General features: G+C 43.4%; 8 non-coding genes across 8 annotated transcripts in view; 4 read left to right on the top strand and 4 right to left on the bottom strand.

Moving 5' to 3' along the window:
* trnac-gca (transfer RNA cysteine (anticodon GCA)) overlaps positions 1-65 on the top strand; it is a 72-nt gene extending 7 nt beyond the window's left edge. Inside the window, exon 1 of the tRNA in view lies at positions 1-65. This exon is cut by the window's left edge and continues 7 nt beyond it. This is a non-coding gene — a tRNA (tRNA-Cys).
* Positions 66-187: 122 nt separating this feature from the next.
* Positions 188-259, top strand: trnac-gca (transfer RNA cysteine (anticodon GCA)). Its single transcript has one exon. It is a non-coding gene; the product is annotated as a tRNA-Cys (tRNA).
* Positions 260-423: 164 nt separating this feature from the next.
* On the top strand, positions 424-495 carry trnac-gca (transfer RNA cysteine (anticodon GCA)). Its single transcript has one exon. It is a non-coding gene; the product is annotated as a tRNA-Cys (tRNA).
* Positions 496-610: 115 nt separating this feature from the next.
* trnac-gca (transfer RNA cysteine (anticodon GCA)) lies at positions 611-682 on the top strand. The gene has a single exon. It is a non-coding gene; the product is annotated as a tRNA-Cys (tRNA).
* A 10,016-nt stretch (positions 683-10,698) lies between these two features.
* Positions 10,699-10,770, bottom strand: trnaq-uug (transfer RNA glutamine (anticodon UUG)). Its single transcript has one exon. It is a non-coding gene; the product is annotated as a tRNA-Gln (tRNA).
* A 136-nt stretch (positions 10,771-10,906) lies between these two features.
* trnaf-gaa (transfer RNA phenylalanine (anticodon GAA)) lies at positions 10,907-10,979 on the bottom strand. The gene has a single exon. It is a non-coding gene; the product is annotated as a tRNA-Phe (tRNA).
* A 97-nt stretch (positions 10,980-11,076) lies between these two features.
* trnai-aau (transfer RNA isoleucine (anticodon AAU)) lies at positions 11,077-11,150 on the bottom strand. Its single transcript has one exon. It is a non-coding gene; the product is annotated as a tRNA-Ile (tRNA).
* Positions 11,151-11,246: 96 nt separating this feature from the next.
* On the bottom strand, positions 11,247-11,319 carry trnap-ugg (transfer RNA proline (anticodon UGG)). Its single transcript has one exon. It is a non-coding gene; the product is annotated as a tRNA-Pro (tRNA).
* Between the last annotated feature and the right edge of the window lie 8,172 nt (positions 11,320-19,491).

The raw sequence follows: 19,491 nt of genomic DNA, 5'->3' as shown, positions 1-19,491 counted from the left end.
TAGCTCAGTGGTAGAGCATTTGACTGCAGATCAAGAGGTCCCCGGTTCAAATCCGGCTGCCCCCTTTGGAGTTTGCAGGTTTGGACTTACCAAAACTTTGTCTTCAAAGCCAGACTGTCTTTATTAGATATTGTCTCATTAAAGTAAGTCATTTTTTTTCCCACTATTTTCAGGCAATGCATTATATGGCGGTATAGCTCAGTGGTAGAGCATTTGACTGCAGATCAAGAGGTCTCCGGTTCAAATCCGGGTGCCCCCTTTGGAGTTTGCAGGTTTGGACTTACTAAAACTTTGTCTTCAAAGCCAGACTGTCTTTATTAGATATTGTCTCTTTAAAGGAAGGTTTTTTATTTTTTTATTTTTATTTTTTTTATTTTTTTTTATTATTATTTTTTTTTACTATTTTCAGACAAGTTGTTGTGTGGGGGTATAGCTCAGTGGTAGAGCATTTGACTGCAGATCAAGAGGTCCCCGGTTCAAATCCGGGTGCCCGCTTTGGCAGGTTTGGACTAACCAAAACTTTGTCTTCAAAGCCAGACTGTCTTTACTAGTTATTGTCTCATTAAAGTAAGTAATTTTTTTCCCACTATTTTCAGGTAACACATTTTATGGGGGTATCGCTCAGTGGTTGAGCATTTGACTGCAGATCAAGAGTTCCCCGGTTCAAAGCCGGGTGCCCCCTTTGCCTTTGGCAGGTTTGGACTAACCAAAACTTTGTCTTCAAAGCCAGTCTCTCTTTATTAGATATTGTATCATTAAAAACACTGAATGAAACAAGCAATCATTAGAAGAAATGAGTCTAAAAACAAACAAGTTGGCGGCGATCATAATAACCAAAAGCAAAGAAGACAAATAGCAACAACAAAAGAAAGAAAAAATTAACTGCAATGGAAGAAATGACACACCTCGAGAAAAGGTCAAAGGCAAAGGAATGAAAGTGGGCCTTTGAATGGATTTAATAATGGTGATGGACCTAACAGGGAGAAGATTCTGCCATTTGCGGCCAGGGGAATTAGCTCAAATGGTAGAGCGCTAGCTGCGCAAAAGAAGGAGCCCAATCTTTGAGCCCCCCCTCGCAAGTGAAAAAGACGCGAAAACGCAAGTGTGCCGACAAGTTTCCCCTTCAACAATATTCGGGCTATATTCTTATGCGGTATGGATGAGTTTTAGTTACATGTGAAACACGTCACCCTCGGCGGGCTGGATTCGAACCCGCGGTCTGCGCGACTGAGTCGAAGTCCCGTTCTGAATCAAATGATTCGCGAATCGCGAAACTTGATCCGGTTGGACTGATTCCAAACAGTGAATCATCACGTTGACACTTTACGTCGTATTAAAAACACGCCCCATCCCACCTTGTTTTTATTTTTATTTTATTTTTTACAAATCTCACCCTAGACATAACATTATATTGATTGATATTTATTAATTTGTGTATGTTATTTTTAAAAGGCATATTACATGTTTATGTTTATGGTTAAATACGCGATCCGATTGGAGCGAATCGTCACGTTGACAGTTTCCGTCGTCTTAAAACACGCCCCCATCCTCACCTGCTTTTTCCACAAATCGGTCCCTAGACATATCAATATGTTGACTGATATTTATTATTTTGTGAAAAAATTTTTTTGGTAAATATGTATAAACATATGTATATGATATATGTTTATGGTTAAATAAAACGAATTAAAATGTTTCAGTAGTTGATTTGATGTTTTATGTTAATTATGTTTATAATATTTTTAAAAGGCATATTACATGTTTATGTTTAAATTAATGAATAAAATGTTTTCTCAAAGATTATTATTATTTTTTTTGTATATGTGGGACATGATTTGATGGATATCATTTATCAGATTTAATTTATCTGATCAAAAGACACTTTAAATGTTCAAATGTAAAATGTTTAATTTAAATGAACATAATATACATACACATAATATATACAGAAAAGATATAATTTATTGAGGAGGATACAGTATTGAGGGGTATACAGGACAATATGAAAAAGTGGGCCCATGTAATATATATAAATATATACAAAAAAAAGACATTTATTATATTTATTGAGGGGTATACAGGACAATACGAAGGAGTGGGCCCATGTAATAAAAACAAAATATATACAGGAACGATATTATTTATTGAGGAACATACCAGAAAATATGAAAGAATGGGCCCATGTAATATAAACAAAATATATACAGTAAAAGATATTTATTAAGGAAGATACCGGAAAATGTGAAAGAGTGGGCCCGTGTAAAATACAAAATATATACAGAAAATAAATTATTTATTGAGAAGGATATCGAACAGTATGAAAGAGTGGGCACATGTAAACAAAATATATACAGAAAAGATTGTCTTTATTGAGGAGGTTTATGTAGCTGGCGCTGTTCTGCCAACCAGTCATCGAAAGATTTTCCATTTGAGGCACTCGGGCAAAATGTGGCATTGCCATATCGACTATGGCCAAACTCTTTAGTTTTGGGCTGCCCACATTTGCTGCATTTGTTAAAAGTAACCCCTCGCACATATTTTCTCTTGTGGACGCCACTTTCCTCCTCCACGGCCCGTCGGCGCCTGTTCCTCTGGGTGTAACGGGACACAGGAGCATCAGACGCAGGAGCAGGTGGAGCTGGGCCTGCACTCGATGTTGAAGCACCAGAAGAGGGGATCACCACTGACACAGTCATGTCCGGGTTAAGGACTAGTGTGCCTAACAATGACCCAGGTGCTGAAATGGGCTGCACAACTCCTGATGCTGTGGGGGCAGGTGCAATGGGGCACTGCGTGGTGGTGGTAGCAGCGGGCCGTCGACCTGGTCGCAGGATCGGAGCCTGTCCTTCCCGATTTGGCGGAAGGATAAATGGATGTTTTGGCCCTGATGTCGATGGCGCTTCATCCAATTTTTCCCTCGGCAGAGGAAGCTGCGTATCAGCCACAGCAATTGGGTCAGGTGAAGTCAGTCCCTGAGCGAGGACACTCATTTCCTGATTCTTCTGCCGCCGCTGAAACCTGACAATAAATTACTTGTATTATAAATATGTTTTAAGAAGTATTCATTTAATTTGAAGCAAATAATGTGCCTTGCTTACCACTGAATGAGTGTCTTCTGGTTTAGCTCAAACAGCTGGATCATGGTTTCATCCATCAGCCTTGGACTGTTAAGCACCAGCTCTCGGATGTGGTGGTAATCGGTGAGGATTTTAGACCACCTGGGGGTGCAAACTCCAGCCTTCTTGGTCGGCGACTTGTGTAAAGTGCACAGCTTTATACAAATTGCCTCAACCAACCGACTGGTGTTGGGCCACTGTGCTGGACCCCCAGGATGTCCAATCAGACACCGTTTAACACTCTCCACACCCGGTGTGACTCCGGTCCGCTTCGGTGCTTTAAACCGCCCATGTGTCAGCTGAGGCTGATGTCGAGGCTGATAGTTGACCCGCTGTTTGTCAGAGTCAGGGAGAGCTGTCCACAGCAGGATGACCTCTGTCACCTGCAGGTCAGTGAGGTAAGGAGCCTCACGAAATCCCACCAGGTAACCAGCCAGTTCCTGGACCTTGTCCCACCCAGCGATGCCATCGGGTCCAATGACTGCTCCCTAGTAAATGCAGATTTATGGTAATATAAGTGGAATAAAATGATATTGAAATTAAATAAAGCCCTTAAAGTGTCTTACCTGAGCCTCGTCGGAGAGACTGCCTTCAGTGTCGGATGGCTGTGACAGCACTGAAGGGGCAGGGGCAAGATGCTGTCCTTCTCCGCCAGATGATGTGGACGGCTCAGCCGGTGATGCCGGGGACTGAGGCAGAGGCAAAGATGAGGGGCTGTTTTTAAGATCACGGCAGGGGTCATCCACATACAGCACTGGAACTGTGATGTCCTCCGTGATCTCTTCGTCAAACCCCTCATCTTGCAGGTCCTGGTCATCAACTGACTCCACCAGCCTGTCTTCCTCCTCTGGGTTCTGGAGCACTGGAGTCAGTGTTTTGCCAGTCTGGCTGTAAAGGTACTCCATTCCCAGCAATTCACCTACAAGAATAAAATGGGAAAAAAGAAAGTGTTCTTTACATTTTGTCTAATACATTAAAGGCTAAATAGATAAAATAGTACAATATATAAATGTGATCTCCCTGTTCATCCATGAATTTTTATGTTTTGCAAAAATAATTCAAATGATCTATAAAAAAAAAAAACATGAATTAATGAATTTCTTGCCTGTATATGCTCCAGGAGGGCGATAGCGCTCATCCCAGGGCTTCCCGAAGACAGCTTGGCTAAGCCGGTCCACAGCCTCCCTCATGGCACAGCCATATGTCCGGATGGAGGATGCTCCTTTTATGGTGTCTTCCATCCGGTCGTCATTCCAACGCATCAAGCCCTCAAGGAGATACGCTTGAAAATGCGCATCACTGGCACTGGTCCCTAAAAATTGCTAAAAGGTGCTATGAGGTAACTGGTTACATGTAATAGAGTTACATAATTACAATACATTTACACAACACATGCATGTATATATTTAAGAAAAATATATGTATATATATTAAATATATTTATATATAATATAAATTATATGAATAATAAATATGTACATGTAATTATTTTCAAAACATATACTGTGTGTGTGTCTTTATTTATACATAATAAATACATATATTACACATATATTATATAAACAACTTTTGAATGTGAGTAATCGCAATTTAAATTACATTAAAAATTATAGTTACTAGTGACTTGTCAGGCAATACAGCTTTGTTAATGCTTATGACATCAGAAAAGAACTGTAGTATTACTGTAGAGTGTGACATTTATTCATGTGACATTACTTTAAAGTAATGGAAGCAGTTATAGTGCTTATATTTTTGACAAAAAAAATTTGTAATCCGTATGTATGTAATACCTGGAATAAAACGGTTTAGGTGGAGGTGGAAGGACTCCAAGGAGGTAGATCCACGTGTACACCTGTAGCAGCACAGCTCCACACCGCCCTTCTTCAGTGTCCCCTTCTTCGTGTAGAGCGGAAAGTCCTCTGGGTCTTGGATACACGGAACGTGCTTCCGCTGTTCCTTCCATATCTGCTGGATCCGTTCGTGATTCAGCAGAGGAACTCCCAGAGTGTCCTTCCCGTCCGCACTGTCGAACAGATCAATCAGTGACCCGATCAATCTGGTGGTCTCCTCCACCCCCCTGGTCCTCCTCCGGCAGTGAAGTGCCAACTCTCTCCGGGTAATGCGAGCACTGACCGCCCTTTCTGAGATGTGGCCAGTCTTCTTTGCCGCCAGCTCACCCTCCTTTGCACGGCGAAGTGCAGCCACATCCTCTGGATCCCACTGAAAGATGCACGTGGACAGACGGGCCATGAAGATCCCGTAGAGTGGATGAGCCTCTGTCGTGACACCTGCAGCAAATCGCCGCATGAAATGCCAGATGTCGAGGCGCACTTCAAGCTCGACCCACTCCGAGAACATCATCTTCACCTGACACTGGCCATGCTGACTGCAGCAATCTCTGTCCACGTACATCACTTTTGGGGCTGCCTCTCCTGCGTCCCGGTAGCGCTTCATCAGGCCATCTGCCATGGGGTCCAGTCCATGTCCCTCGGCGGCTGTAAGCACAGAGACGAGGACTTGGCCGTGTTCATTCCCCACATTTGTGCACCAGGCAGCTGTACCTGAAGCAGCACCTGCGAGTTTCTTTGTGACCTATTGGGAAAAATAAAAGGGTGACAAAACTGTATTCATTGTGTATGCACATATATCCATATCTGGCAAATTTATGGATATAAACAGGACTGTGATACCTTTTTAGTGGAGTCCATCTTGAGAACAGAGCCAAAGACGGATGTTATTTTGGCTTTGACCTCATGCAGTCGCCACAGAACATCTCTGGCATACACGGCTAAGAGCCACAGGCTTAGGTAGGGCAGGTAAAAGGGGAGGCTCAGCAAATACAGGAGGCTGCACAAGGGAGGACCTTGTGAACGGTTCGCAGGCAGTCAGGTACTGCAGAACACGCTGTGTCCATGCCTCACTGTGCTGTTCCGTCAGCTTCTTGTACAGCTGAGTCACACTGTTGCCCAGTGTCCTCTCCCTCATCATCCTCAGCACCCGGTTGTCACATGAGTATCTAAGGAAACAACAATATAATGATGCAAATGCTTTGGATGTAGAAAAAAACACAAAAGATACAAGTGCCTAATAATGAATGATTGTCATTATGAATTACCTGTATGTCAGCAAAGCTGGAAACTGACTGCGGTGGCCCATATCCAGCTGCCCTAAGATGTCCTCGGACCAGGCAGGATACTTCTTTTTGCAGCCTTTGCACTCCAGATACTCAGTGGCAAGGTCATACCACCCGTCGATGTCCAAAACCTTGCGCACGGTGCGGTAAAGTCCTGCTGCTGTTAGCCTGTGCCTACCACAGTCTGGGCGAACACAGACAAGAGGAAATAACCACATCTTCAGCGGCATCCACAAGAAAAGGGGCCGACAGAAGAAGAGGTCTGGTGAGGCGGGTGGCTGACTGTTAATTAAAGGGGGCTGAGGAGGATACCACCAAAGCTTCAGCTGGGACACTAGTTCTGGCTTGCCGGTTCGTGGGTTGGCCTTAAATAGTGTGTTCCGGATCCACTCATGCTGGAAAGGTGGAAGATGATCTTTCCAGTGGCCTGGGAGCTCAGCTGGTGGCTGATGATGTGGAGGATCTGGTGTTTTTGCTGTTTCCGCCAATGGAGACGGACCGGCAGGGGCCTCTGAGTAAACAGTAACAAAAACAAAATAAGGATGGTATAAGGTTGGATTTGATAGAACTACGCCATAAATGCAGCCCACAAACAGCCTGCGAAGCAGTAATTTTGGAGGAGTGTTAATAATCGTTTTGAATATATTAAGGCATAACAGTGAAGAAAATGGTACTAGTGTTAAGAAGCAAAGAACACAGCGTACACTTTATTGATGTAAGAAAAATGGAATTAGTACAGTTCTTTGAGAATGAGAATCTGTTGTGATTAAGTAAGGAAAATGAGGTGTGATGAATTCAGTAATGATGCGCACAGACATGAAGCATGCACACATATACAATAAGGAAAAACTGTTCTTCTCATCATAAGAACAATGACTCTCCACCATCCTGTCTGCTCAGGGGGAGCTAAAGAGTGAGTGAGTGAGTGAGTGAGTGAGAATAGCAAGCAGTGTGAGAAAGTTATCTAGTGATTGTTTAACAACGGGTAAGTTTAGAAACGCAAATAAATACACTGACACCTTTGGACATCCTTAACCTTTTGAAGAAATCCCACTTGAGGCATGATGTGACATAATTCTGTATTGTAAACAAAAATATTAAAAAATTTTGATTTTTGTGTGCTTCACATTGGGATGCAGCAAATACCAGCTCCTCATCATCATCCTCAGCAGTGGAAACGGAAGTGCCTGGAGCACAAATGTTACAACTATTACTGTGACCAATACACAGAGACAAGTGTATGTAAGGTGGTGCTTACTTACCTGTAGCGAAAAGCTGTCTTCGGGCCAAAGTTTCTGCTGCTGGAGAAGGTAAAGTAGACTGCACTAATGGATCTGGAAACAGCAAGTGGACAGGTTTGCCATAACAATAAATGAATACGTGTACAATTTCTGTAGGGAAAATGTAATATTCACACTCCTACTCACAGTGTTTAACTGGTGACACGAGTTTTTTCGCCAGCTGTGAAGGAGACAAATGTTTGCCATGCGCCAACAGCGCTTTCACAGTGGCGGTCCGCTGTACACCAGTTCGGATGGCTGCAGGTGGAGGTGCAGAGGTACTGGAGGCTGCGGCTGGAGGTACAGAGGCACTGGAGGTTGCAGGTGGACGTGCAGGACGTACACTGGTGCCCACAGCAGAAGCCTGCCTTTTCAGGACATATGTCTTGAAAATGGCCATGTTGGTGTTTGGCCTGGCATCGGCCTTAACCAGGTACCTGATGAGGGCTTGGGCCTCCTTGCTTTGGTCCTCATAAACTTCCTTCATGGACCGGCCCTGGAAGTCACCAAACTCCACCATCAAGCAGCCCTGGTCTCCAGATGCTCGGGCTTCTGCTTGCATTTCCTGCTTCCTCTCATACTTCTCCACTTCTTCAGCCATCTCTCTGATATGAGAAGTGTACTGTAGGAAGAGCTGTTTATTTTCGGACAGGGGGGTTGTCTGCGCTGTCTCCTTGGAAATGCTGAGCACCAAATACACTGCGTACCCCAGAGAGTTTTCCAGGAGCCATCTAAATCTCTGGCCCTGGTACTTCCCAAACTGAAGTTTGCAGTGAGCCAGTACTAAAAACTGGTCACTGGGGTCTCCACCGTTTGTGCTGACAAAAGAACGGGACTCTGCCAGCACCTGCTCCTTGGGTTTGGCCCTTCCCGACTCCATATTTTCAAGGCGCTTCGCCTCCTCCGATGGCGCCATGAGGAGCCGGCACGATGTTGCCGATTGGCGGCGAAAAAAGGGGTAAGCATACATTTTCTGTAATGAAGATCAGAAAGAGACTATTACCTCTAGCAAACTGAAAGATACCTGTATGTTAAGTGTGTAATGATAATTTAACAAGCTACATGTAAACCATATTACTGTGGTAATAAACATGGACAGGAATCTGATATATGTACAAATATATGTCAAGTCAAATATGAAGTCTGAAATTTCCTTCTAGTAATAATTCTAGGCTCGGAGGAGGTCACTAGTATTATTGCCAAATATAAGTAATATATATAAGCAGAGCTGGGTAGTAACTGATTACATGTTATTTCATCTGAATTACATAATCAGAATCCAAAAATTAAGTACCTGTATTTAGATTAAAAAATATATATATTTTAAAATATTCCGAATCAGACTAAAGTTCCTTTTTTTATGCATTATATGATTTTATTTTATTTTATTTACACAATGACATTAAATTATTCCTAACTGATATATACTTCCTAATTCCTCTTTTTGATCTTTTAAATTTCTTTTCTAAAACAGCCTACTGCTTATATTCATAAAAAAAGTCTTCCAGTTTTGTGGACACTCACACAAAGACCAGTCACTAGTCAGGTGGAGATACAGCATTTGACCACTGATTTACAAAAATCATTTCAGGTTTGCATAAAGTGTTTCAACATTGCATCAACTACTGATAAACACATTCATTTTTATTTGAAAGATCACACTGTAGATATTTTAACCACCTTTAACAAAGGCTTTTGTCTTTCAAACACATTATCATGCACACATTTTAACTAATATATTTAATTAACATACTTAAATTGAATATTTTAATAATTATCACATTTTCATGTTCATTGGTCCTCTGATGAGGTTATGGTCACAAGACATGCAGGTAAACAAAAAGAATATATTTCATTTTTGTGCATTTTTAATTGATTTTAAAATGATTTACTTTAATTTATTATTTTTATGGTTTAATTAATTAGTAGTTTTTTATTTAACTCCCTGCAGTTATTTCACAAACATGTGTTAAATGCACTTAGTGTTGTTAATAACAACAAATACAATCTATTTTCTCATTCTTTTTTTCAAGATTACCCTGTTTAAATCAATGTGATAAACAAGTTAGGTCAAAAGTAATCTAAAAGTAACGTAAAAGTAGTCTGACTAACTTATATTACCTAAAATGTGTAATGTAACTGTTAATGGGTTAAGTAACTATGAGTTAAGTTGTCTTGTAACTTGGAATTAGTAACGAATTAACTTACAGTCATTACAGTTACAGTAAGTAAGTTACCCAGCTCTCTGTCTCTCTACATATATAAGTAAATAAATATTTTAATATTAGTATTCTTTTCTTCGCACACAATACACACATAGTAATGTAGGCTAATTAGGACTGTCGATGATTTTAACCTATCTGATCAGTAGCGACATGTTTTGTTCTGTATTTATCATTTAAAAAGTTACAGGTTCGCAAATACTTCAGAAAACGTGTGCTATACATGCTAACGTATACATTGGCACGTTCTATTTTCCAAAAATACACACTATTTATGAACAAATAACGATATTAAATTATATTTAAAAATGAAGTACACCTTAGCCTTACCTATTGCAAAGATCGATGACAATAATAAACGGTCGCAGCGATTGGTCAAAAGTGAGCCACGGGAGAGTAACGCGATTGGTCAAAAGTGAGCCACGGGAGAGAAACGCGATTGGTCAAAAGTAAGCCCCAGAGAGAAACCCGATTGATCAAAAGTAAGCCCCAGAGAGAAACGCGATTGGTCAAAAGTAAGCCCAGGAGAGAAACGTGATTGGTCAAAAGTAAGCCCAGGAGAGAAACGCGATTGGCTCATGTGGGCTTACTTTGGGCTTACTTTGGCTCAATCGGTGGGATGCAGTAGGCGCAAGCGAGAGGTAGCGGGATCGATGCCCGCATTCTCCAAGGGGCTCCTGCCCTTTTACGCGCACGTCCCCAAGGAGACAGACTGCGCTTTTTGCGGTGCGAAACGTACCCTCGCAGTTGCGTGAGCCTTTGGGGCCCACTGCTGTCAAAAGGATTTCTCAGAACGGGCCCTGCGCACATTCGTGGCAAAAGCAGGTCCCACCGAGATTTGAAATCGGATCGCTGGATTCAGAGTCCAGAGGAAGTCGCTTACGGCTCACCAGCAACAAAAACAAAGTTGAACCTTTTTTGTTTTTATCTGCCGCAAGAAGGCACGCAGGTTCCACCGAGATTTGAACTCGGATCGCTGGATTCAAAGTCCAGAGTGCTAACCGTTACACCATGGAACCACGAGCGCCTCTTTGACAGCTGACCTGGAGGTAGATAGTGTTGCGGCTAGGGGGAACCAGTCAGAGCGAGGGGTTGTATCCCAGTGAGTTTTGGTCACTGGCCACCCTCGACCAAAAGACAAAAGAAAGCTGCATCTGCCGAAACCCGGTATTGAACCAGGGACCTTTAGATCTTCAGTCTAACGCTCTCCCAACTGAGCTATTTCGGCCACATCCCCCCAACGGTTTGGTCTGCAGGGGTTTACGTGACACCACCCGTCGCTTTGAGAGAAGAGCAGAGACGAGCTAACAGAGAACAAAAGACGCTGGCCCGTACGGGGATCGAACCCGCGACCTTGGCGTTATTAGCACCACGCTCTAACCAAGTGAGCTAACCGGCCTGGCTCCGGCCAGACGTCTGCCCAATTTCCCCAAAATTTGCTGACTGCTCGTGGGCCCCTTAGCAGGCAGAAAAGCTTCAGGACCAAGCCTGACCACGGCCTCATCCGGGATTTGAACCCGGGACCTCTCGCACCCAAAGCGAGAATCATACCCCTAGACCAACGAGCCACGCTCACGCAGCTGGCGCACCGCCGCCTGCCCTCGAGTGTCGCTCTTCACGTGGCTTTGAATGCAGGGAGCATCCGGAAATCTGTGCTTGTGGCAAAAAGCACCTCGATTTCTGAGAAACTTGTTTCTGCCCTGCTCTACTCACCCTGTTACGGTCCTCAGGGGTGCAGACTTACTTGACCGCAACAGTCACTTCTGATACAGGATCACAATCTTGTGAAAGCCAAGTAGATCGTTTGTAATAAAGCAACAACAACAAGAAAGCCCTAAAAACAACATTAAAAACACTGAATGAAACAAGCAAGCATTAGAAGAAATGAGTCTAAAAACAAACAAGTTGGCGGCGATCATAATAACCAAAAGCAAAGAAGACAAATAGCAACAACAAAAGAAAGAAAAAATTAACTGCAATGGAAGAAATGACACACCTCGAGACAAGGTCAAAGGCAAAGGAATGAAAGTGGGCCTTTGAATGGATTCAATAATGGTGGTGGACCTAACAGGGAGAAGATTCTGCCTTCTGCGGCCAGGGGAATTAGCTCAAATGGTAGAGCGCTCGCTTAGCATAAGAAGGAGCCCAATCTTTGAGCCCCCCCTCGCAAGCGAAAAAGACGCGAAAACGCAATTGTGCCGACAAGTTTCCCCTGCAACAATATTCGGGCTATATTCCTGTGCGGTATGGATGAGTTTTAGTTACATGTGAAACACGTCACCCTCGGCGGGCTGGATTCGAACCCGCGGTCTGCGCGACTGAGTCGAAGTCCCGTTCTGAATCAAATGATTCGCGAATCGCGAAACTTGATCCGGTTGGACTGATTCGAAACAGTGAATCATCACGTTGACACTTTACGTCGTATTAAAAACACGCCCCATCCCACCTTGTTTTTATTTTTATTTTATTTTTTACAAATCTCGCCCTAGACATAACATTATATTGATTGATATTTATTAATTTGTGTATGTTATTTTTAAAAGGCATATTACATGTTTATGTTTATGGTTAAATACGCGATCCGATTGGAGCGAATCGTCACGTTGACAGTTTCCGTCGTATTAAAACACGCCCCCATCCTCACCTGCTTTTTCCACAAATCGCGCCCTAGACATATCAATATGTTGATTGATATTTATTATTTTGTGAAAATAATTTTTTGGTAAATATGTATAAACATAAATGTATATGATATATGTTTATGGTTAAATAAAACGAATTAAAATGTTGATATGTTAAGTAGTTGATTTTATGTTTTATGTTAATTATGTTTATAATATTTTTAAAAGGCATATTACTTGTGTATGTTTAAATTAATGAATAAAATGTTTTCTCAAAGATTATTATTTTTTTTTTGTATATGTGGGACATGATTTGATGGATATCATTTATCAGATTTAATTTATCTGATCAAAAGACACTTTAAATGTTCAAATGTAAAATGTTGAATTTAAATGAACATAATATACATACACATAATATATACAGAAAAGATATAATTTATTGAGGAGGATACAGTATTGAGGGGTATACAGGACAATATGAAAAAGTGGGCCCGTGTAATATATATAAATACAAAAAAAAAGACATTTATTATATTTATTGAGGGGTATACAGGACAATATGAAGGAGTGGGCCCATGTAATAAAAACAAAATATATACAGGAACGATATTATTTATTGAGGAACATACCAGAAAATATGAAAGAATGGGCCCATGTAATATAAACAAAATATATACAGTAAAAGATATTTATTAAGGAAGATACCGGAAAATGTGAAAGAGTGGGCCCGTGTAAAATACAAAATATATACAGAAAATAAATTATTTATTGAGGAGGATACCGAACAGTATGAAAGAGTGGGCACATGTAAACAAAATATATTCAGAAAAGATTGTCTTTATTGAGGAGGTTTATGTAGCTGGCGCTGTTCTGCCAACCAGTCATCGAAAGATTTTCCATTTGAGGCACTTGGGCAAAATGTGGCATTGCCATATCGACTATGGCCGAACTCTTTAGTTTTGGGCTGCCCACATTTGCTGCATCTGTTAAAAGTAACCCCTCGCACATACTTTCTCTTGTGGACGCCGCTTTCCTCCTCCAGGGCCCGTCGACGCCTGTTCCTCTGGGTGTAACGGGACACAGGAGCATCAGACGCAGGAGCAGGTGGAGCTGGGCCTGCACTCGATGTTGAAGCACCAGAAGAGGGGATCACCACTGACACAGTCATGTCCGGGTTAAGGACTAGTGTGCCTAACAATGACCCAGGTGCTGAAATGGGCTGCACTACTTCTGATGCTGTGGGGGCAGGTGCAATGGGGCACTGTGTGGTGGTGGTAGCAGCGGGCCGTCGACCTGGCCGCAGGATCGGAGCCTGTCCTTCCCGATTTGGCAGAAGGATAAATGGATGTTTTGGCCCTGATGTCGATGGCGCTTCATCCAATTTTTCCCTTGGCAGAGGAAGCTGCGCATCGGCCACAGCAATTGGGTCAGGTGAAGTCAGTCCCTGAGCGAGGACACTCATTTCCTGATTCTTCTGCCGACGCTGAAACCTGACAATAAATTACTTGTATTATAAATATGTTTTAAGAAGTATTCATTTAATTTGAAGCAAATAATGTGCCTTGCTTACCACTGAATGAGTGTCTTCTGGTTTAGCTCAAACAGCTGGATCATTGTTTCATCCATCAGCCTTCGACAGTTAAGCACCAGCTCTCGGATGTGGTGGTAATCGGTGAGGATTTTAGACCACCTGGGGGTGCAAACTCCAGCCTTCTTGGTCGGCAACTTGTGTAAAGCACACAGCTTGATACAAATTGCCTCAACCAAGCGACTGGTGTTGGGCCACTGTGCTGGACCCCCAGGATGTCCAATCAGACACCGTTTAACACTCTCCACACCCGGTGTGACTCCGGTCCGCTTCGGTGCTTTAAAGCGCCCATGTGTCAGCTGAGGCTGATGTCGAGGCTGATAGTTGACCCGCTGTTTGTCAGAGTCAGGGAGAGCTGTCCACAGCTGGATGACCTCTGTCACCTGCAGGTCAGTGAGGTAAGGAGCCTCACGAAATCCCACCAGGTAACCAGCCAGTTCCTGGACCTTGTCCCACCCAGCGATGCCATCGGGTCCAATGACTGCTCCCTAGTAAATGCAGATTTATGGTAATATAAGTGGAATAAAATGATATTGAAATTAAATAAAGCCCTTAAAGTGTCTTACCTGAGCCTCGTCGGAGAGACTGCCTTCAGTGTCGGACGGCTGTGACAGCACTGAAGGGGCAGGGGCAAGATGCTGTCCTTCTCCGCCAGATGATGTGGACGGCTCAGCCGGTGATGCCGGGGACTGAGGCAGAGGCAAAGATGAGGGGCTGTTTTTAAGATCACGGCAGGGGTCATCCTCATACAGCACTGGAACTGTGATGTCCTCCGTGATCTCTTCGTCAAACCCCTCATCTTGCAGGTCCTGGTCATCAACTGCCTCCACCAGCCTGTCTTCCTCCTCTGGGTTCTGGAGCACTGGAGTCAGTGTTTTGCCAGTCTGGCTGTAAAGGTACTCCATTCCCAGCAATTCACCTACAAGAATAAAATGGGAAAAAAGAAAGTGTTCTTAACATTTTGTCTAATACATTAAAGGCTAAACAGATAAAATAGTTCAATATATGAATGTGACCTCCCTGTTCATCCATGAATAATTCAAATGATCTTTAAAAAAAAAAAAAAAACATGAATTAATGAATTTCTTGCCTGTATATGCTCCAGGAGGGCGATAGCGATCATCCCAGGGCTTCCCGAAGACAGTTTGGCTAAGCCGGTCCACAGCCTCCCTCATGGCACAGCCATATGTCCGGATGGAGGATGCTCCTTTTATGGCATCTTCCATCCGGTCATCATTCCAACGCATCAAGCCCTCAAGGAGATACGCTTGAAAATGCGCATCACTGGCACTGGTTCCTAAAAATTAAATAAACAAAAAAGTTTTGTACTTCACATGAGGTGCTATGAGGTAACTGGTTACATGTAATAGAGTTACATAATTACAATACAATTACACAACACATGCATGTATATATTTAAGAAAAATGTATGTATATATATTAAATATATTTATATATAATATAAATTATGTGAATAATAAATATATACATGTAATTATTTTCAAAATATATACTGTATGTGTGTGTCTTTATTTATACATAATAAATACATATATTACACAAATATTATATAAACAACTTTTGAATGTGAGTAATCGCAATTTAAATTACATTAAAAATTATAGTTACTAGTGATTTGTCAGGCAATACAGCTTTGTTAATGCTTATGACATCAGAAAAGAACTGTAGTATTACTGTAGAGTGTGACATTTATTCATGTGACATTACTTTAAAGTAATGGAAGCAGTTATAGTGCTTATATTTTATATTTTATTAACCTCCTCAATAAAGACAATCTTTTCTTTAAAAAAAATTTGTAATCCGTATGTATGTAATACCTGGAATAAAACGGTTTAGGTGGAGGTGGAAGGACTCCAAGGAGGTAGATCCACGGGCACACCTGTAGCAGCACAGCTCCACACCGCCCTTCTTCAGTGTCCCCTTCTTCGTGTAGAGCGGAAAGTCCTCTGGGTCTTGGATACACAGAACGTGCTTCCGCTGTTCCTTCCATATCTGCTGGATCCGTTCGTGATTCAGCAGAGGAACTCCCAGAGTGTCCTTCCCGTCCGCACTGTCGAACAGATCAATCAGTGACCCGATCAATCTGGTGGTCTCCTCCACCCCCCGGTCCTCCTCCGGCAGTGAAGTGCCAATTCTCTCCGGGTAATGCGAGCACTGACCGCCCTTTCTGAGATGTGGCCAGTCTTCTTTGCCGCCAGCTCACCCTCCTTTGCACGGCGAAGTGCAGCCACATCCTCTGGATCCCACTGAAAGATGCACGTGGACAGACGGGCCATGAAGATCCCGTAGAGTGGATGAGCCTCTGTCGTGACACCTGCAGCAAATCGCCGCATGAAATGCCAGATGTCGAGGCGCACTTCAAGCTCGACCCACTCCGAGAACATCATCTTCACCTGACACTGGCCGTGCTGACTGCAGCAATCTCTGTCCACGTACATCACTTTTGGGGCTGCCTCTCCTGCGTCCCGGTAGCGCTTCATCAGGCCAGCTGCCATGGGGTCCAGTCCATGTCCCTCGGCGGCTGTAAGCACAGAGACGAGGACTTGGCCGTGTTCATTCCCCACATTTGTGCACCAGGCAGCTGTACCTGAAGCAGCATCTGCGAGTTTCTTTGTGACCTATTGGGAAAAATAAAAGGGTGACAAAACTGTATTCATTGTGTATGCACATATATCCATATCTGGCAAATTTCTGGATATAAACAGGACTGTGATACCTTTTTAGTGGAGTCCATCTTGAGAACAGAGCCAAAGACGGATGTTATTTTGGCTTTGACCTCATGCAGTCGCCACAGAACATCTCTGGCGTACACGGCTAAGAGCCACTTAGGCTTAGGTAGGGCAGGTAAAAGGGGAGGCTCAGCAAATACAGGAGGCTGCACAAGGGAGGACCTTGTGAACGGTTCGCAGGCAGTCAGGTACTGCAGAACACGCTGTGTCCATGCCTCACTGTGCTGTTCCGTCAGCTTCTTGTACAGCTGAGTCACACTGTTGCCCAGTGTCCTCTCCCTCATCATCCTCAGCACCCGGTTGTCACATGAGTATCTAAGGAAACAACAATATAATGATGCAAATGCTTTGGTTGTAGAAAAAAACACAAAAGATACAAGTGCCTAATAATGAATGATTGTCATTATGAATTACCTGTATGTCAGCAAAGCTGGAAACTGACTGCGGTGGCCCATATCCAGCTGCCCTAAGATGTCCTCGGACCAGGCAGGATACTTCTTTTTGCAGCCTTTGCACTCCAGATACTCAGTGGCAAGGTCATACCACCCGTCGATGTCCAAAACCTTGCGCACGGTGCGGTAAAGTCCTGCTGCTGTTAGCCTGTGCCTACCACAGTCTGGGCGAACACAGACAAGAGGAAATAACCACATCTTCAGCGGCATCCACAAGAAAAGGGGCCGACAGAAGAAGAGGTCTGGTGAGGCGGGTGGCTGACTGTTAATTAAAGGGGGCTGAGGAGGATACCACCAAAGCTTCAGCTGGGACACTAGTTCTGGCTTGCCGGTTCGTGGGTTGGCCTTAAATAGTGTGTTCCGGATCCACTCATGCTGGAAAGGTGGAAGATGATCTTTCCAGTGGCCTGGGAGCTCAGCTGGTGGCTGATGATGTGGAGGATCTGGTGTTTTTGCTGTTTCCGCCAATGGAGACGGACCGGCACAGGCCTCTGAGTAAACAGTAACAAAAACAAAATAAGGATGGTATAAGGTTGGATTTGATAGAACTACGCCATAAATGCAGCCCACAAACAGCCTGCGAAGCAGTAATTTTGGAGGAGTGTTAATAATCGTTTTGAATATATTAAGGCATAACAGTGAAGAAAATGGTACTAGTGTTAAGAAGCAAAGAACACAGCGTACACTTTATTGATGTAAGAAAAATGGAATTAGTACAGTTCTTTGAGAATGAGAATCTGTTGTGATTAAGTAAGGAAAATGAGGTGTGATGAATTCAGTAATGATGCACACAGACATGAAGCATGCACACATATACAATAAGGAAAAACTGTTCTTCTCATCATAAGAACAATGACTCTCCACCATCCTGTCTGCTCAGGGGGAGCTAAAGAGTGAGTGAGTGAGTGAGTGAGTGAGTGAGTGAGTGAGTGAGAATAGCAAGCAGTGTGAGAAAGTTATCTAGTGATTGTTTAACAACGGGTAAGTTTAGAAACGCAAATAAATACACTGACACCTTTGGACATCCTTAACCTTTTGAAGAAATCCCACTTGAGGCATGATGTGACATAATTCTGTATTGTAAACAAAAATATTAAAAAATTTTGATTTTTATTTTTAATGCTTCCCATTGTGTTTTCACAAAACATTCTTATAACATTTGTATTGGTGTCATATGCCACACCTGTATTCAGCTGTGCTTCACATTGTGATGCAGCAAATACCAGCTCCTCATCATCATCCTCAGCAGTGGAAACGGAAGTGCCTGGAGCACAAATGTTACAACTATTACTGTGACCAATACACAGAGACAAGTGTATGTAAGGTGGTGCTTACTTACCTGTAGCGAAAAGCTGTCTTCGGGCCAAAGTTTCTGCTGCTGGAGAAGGTAAAGTAGACTGCACTAATGGATCTGGAAACAGCAAGTGGACAGGTTTGCCATAACAATAAATGAATACGTGTACAATTTCTGTAGGGAAAATGTAATATTCACACTCCTACTCACAGTGTTTAACTGGTGACACGAGTTTTTTCGCCAGCTGTGAAGGAGACAAATGTTTGCCATGCGCCAACAGCGCTTTCACAGTGGCGGTCCGCTGTACACCAGTTCGGATGGCTGCAGGTGGAGGTGCAGAGGTACTGGAGGCTGCGGCTGGAGGTACAGAGGCACTGGAGGTTGCAGGTGGACGTGCAGGACGTACACTGGTGCCCACAGCAGAAGCCTGCCTTTTCAGGACATATGTCTTGAAAATGGCCATGTTGGTGTTTGGCCTGGCATCGGCCTTAACCAGGTACCTGATGAGGGCTTGGGCCTCCTTGCTTTGGTCCTCATAAACTTCCTTCATGGACCGGCCCTGGAAGTCACCAAACTCCACCATCAAGCAGCCCTGGTCTCCAGATGCTCGGGCTTCTGCTTGCATTTCCTGCTTCCTCTCATACTTCTCCACTTCTTCAGCCATCTCTCTGATATGAGAAGTGTACTGTAGGAAGAGCTGTTTATTTTCGGACAGGGGGGTTGTCTGCGCTGTCTCCTTGGAAATGCTGAGCACCAAATACACTGCGTACCCCAGAGAGTTTTCCAGGAGCCATCTAAATCTCTGGCCCTGGTACTTCCCAAACTGAAGTTTGCAGTGAGCCAGTACTAAAAACTGGTCACTGGGGTCTCCACCGTTTGTGCTGACAAAAGAACGGGCCTCTGCCAGCACCTCCTCCTTGGGTTTGGCCCTTCCCGACTCCATATTTTCAAGGCGCTTCGCCTCCTCCGATGGCGCCATGAGGAGCCGGCACGATGTTGCCGATTGGCGGCGAAAAAAGGGGTAAGCATACA

The sequence above is a fragment of the Garra rufa genome, chromosome 20 (genome assembly GCF_049309525.1).
Source record: "Garra rufa chromosome 20, GarRuf1.0, whole genome shotgun sequence".
In the NCBI taxonomy this organism is placed as follows: Eukaryota; Metazoa; Chordata; class Actinopteri; order Cypriniformes; family Cyprinidae; genus Garra; species Garra rufa.
Note: the sequence above shows the minus strand (reverse complement) of the source record. Positions and strands in the feature narration are given on the sequence as shown.